Here is a 3,046-nt window from a genome sequence, read left to right as displayed (position 1 = left end):
GGGCAGAGCCAGAGCCAGGGTGAGCTCTGGCACTGGGGAAGGCAGCTGGGAGAGCTGGAGCCACAGGGCAGAACCTGCAGGCAGGAGCTGGGGAGTACATGGCAATTAAAAGCCTCTGAAACCACTCTGGGAACGTGCAGCTTCCAGAGGCAGCTCTGCCAGGAGCTGGGATGAGCCAGATCTTCCTCCTCCTCCCCACACAGCCCAGCAGGCACTGCTGGAAGTGTAGCTTTGCTAGGCCAGGTCTAGCCCCCTCTAGTTTTGAACTTTCCTAGAAGACCACAGAGCCCTCCTGCCCCCTGGCCCCTCCTGGTCCCAAAAAGGATCTGGAGACAATGGACACCTGAATATCCCAATCTTGCACAGAAACTGCTCTCAGCCCTCTGAGGTGAGCAGAGACGAAACCAGTTTGTGACACAAGAGCCAGAGGGGGATGAGCCTGGAGCCCCCATTTCGGTGTTTCATCACCTTCCTGCCGTGAGGTGTCTGATCCAGGATGGAAGTGCTGATCAGCCAAACTCCCTGAGCCAGGTCAAACACATTCCCAAGGGCTGGCACATCAACTTTGCCCTGGCAGGCCCCGTGCCAGGGCAGTGACCTCTGCCCTCAGCCAAGCAGGGACCTGCTCTGCCCCCACGGGCACTGCCCCTTCCAGCTGCTCCCAGAGTGGCACCAACAGGACCCCGCTGGAGGCAGAGGGGTTTGAACCCAGGTGATCCCATGGCACAGGGGAATGGTGTCAGTGATCCCAAACCAGGGCCAGAAATACCTGGAACACGGCCCCAAAGGCAGCAGGAACGAGGAGGATTTGGAATGCCCCCAGGGACTGAGCACAGACTGTCCCAAGCAGACCCCAGTGCTGGGTGGGGTTGGTTCAACTGACCTTAAGAAAAGGCAACAACTGGATTAGAATAAATAAAAATATCTATAAACCCCCCAGCAGTCAGTGAGGGCTGCGCTTTTCAAAGGCACAGGAGCTCTTCAGGAACAGATTGGTTTATTTGTTCTGTGTAATTTACCTCCAAATGTGGCCCTGGAGTCCCCATCCATTGCACTGGAGATGCTGCAAAGGTGACTGGGGAAGGTTTTGTTCCTTCCCACCGTCCCATCTAACCCTGCCCTCTGGCAGGGGGACCCCAGCTGTGTCCTTGCCCCACACTGGCTGTGGGTTCCCCTGGGGATATGGATTTTTTTCCCTGTGGATGCACCCCCAGGGAATCTCCAGAACCCTCTCCCTGCATCCTCTTCCTCACCTCTGTTTACATCCTCACTCAGGAGAGGAAAAAGAGCAGACTGCCAGAATTCTTCAAAGCTGCCCAAATGATTGCATTTTTGTAGCCTGCCCTCTCCAGGTGAAGCTGAAGCCCCAGGAGAATCCTGCCAGCCTCTCCTCAGGCCCTGCTCTGCCTCCCCACACCCTCCTGCAAGGCTCTGCTGCCTGCCAGGGAGCTCCCTCTCAACCCAGCGAGTCCCTGCTCCAGAGCCCACTCATTTCTCTCCTTTTCCACCTTCTAGCAGGAGTGGGATGTGAGAGACATCACAGCCTGGGGCTGCAGGAGACACAGGAGCAGGGGATTGCCGTGATTCCTTGTCAGGACCACAGCCTGGGAACAGCAAGGGTCCCAGTGCACCCTCCCACTCGGTGGCAGCGTGCAGGATCCAGCACAGCACCTCCAAACCCTCCAGCAGCTCGAGGGTGTCAGCCTGACGAGCTGAGATCCACGCACAGAGCCGCCTTTATCCGGATTTTTGGGATTTGACAGCTCCCTGGAGCTGCAGCTCAGGAGAGGAGAGAGAGTCATTCCCCTCCAGGCAAGGAAAACACAGGTGTCACCCCTGGGAATTCCACAGTCCATGCTGGAGCTCCTGGCTCCTGTGAAATCAGCTGTTGAAGGCCCCACAGGACCTGCTCACTTTAACTCTGCAGCCAAACCCTTCCCTGCAATCCCCCACTGCTCCCCCCAGCACCCAGAGGCGCTGCCTGGGCTGGGCTGCAGCTCTTCCCCACACCAGCAGGAGAAATCACTCCTGAATGCCCAACGTCGTTCCCTCCTCCCAGCAGGACCTGAGATCCTGCAGCACTTCCCACTTGCTCGTCCACCGGGACAGAAGTCAAAACCTTCCAAACCTCAAACTCCAGCAATTGTACAGTGAGACCAGGGCAACCAGAAGTGTCTCTGAACTCACACTAATTCTTATCCCATCTCCCTCTGAAATTCCTCATTACATTATAGAACTGTAACCTGATGCCCTGCTGAGAATTTTTAAATCTTCTCCACTGTGTTCTTAAAGTATATAAGCAAAACCCCCATCACTTAATGAAGTGTAAAACTAATTATTATGAAATAAAACTAGCTGTTCACCAAGTGGAAAACCAGCCCATTTTCATGTCCTATTTTCCTGTGCAATGTATTCCCTCCCCTGCTCTGCAAATGTAAAAATAAATATCCCTCCCAGCGTCGTGCTGCCTCGGAGGCTGCAGCCCACCAATGAAAACCTGCACAATTTAATGGCCCTTAAATGCTCAACATCTTTTTCTCTTCCTATAAAATCCATCTGACCTAATGGCTGTGACAATTACGTGTATGGCCTCCCTATTAAAAGGCAATTTTCTGAGTTGGCAGAGCAACACAGGCACGAGATGACAAAAGCAGTAAACTCCAACCTCCCAGCATTCCCAGCCATTCCCAAGGCAGCTCCTCAGACAAAAGGCAAATTTCCCTTTCCAGAGGGCTGTTACACAACAGAACCTCGTGCCAGCCCCAGCTCCAGGCTCCATTACCTCGTTAATGGGGCACTGCTGCTCCAGGGGACCCTGGGGCCTCTCTGGTGGCATCTGACATGCTGGTGACCTCCTATTTCCTCCTGGCCACGGATGTGGAACCTTCCCCAGGGAGGGGACAGCGTCGTGGCCGGACTGGTTCATTCCATGAGCCTGCAGACACCCCCATTTTCCCAGGATTTACACAATGCACGCCTATTAAAGCTCAAAACTCCTCTGATATTTCTGTGCCCTAAAAAGAATTGACCACTACGATACAAAAAA

The sequence above is a fragment of the Serinus canaria genome, chromosome 10 (assembly GCF_022539315.1).
Source record: "Serinus canaria isolate serCan28SL12 chromosome 10, serCan2020, whole genome shotgun sequence".
NCBI lineage: Eukaryota > Metazoa > Chordata > Aves > Passeriformes > Fringillidae > Serinus > Serinus canaria.
Note: the sequence above shows the minus strand (reverse complement) of the source record.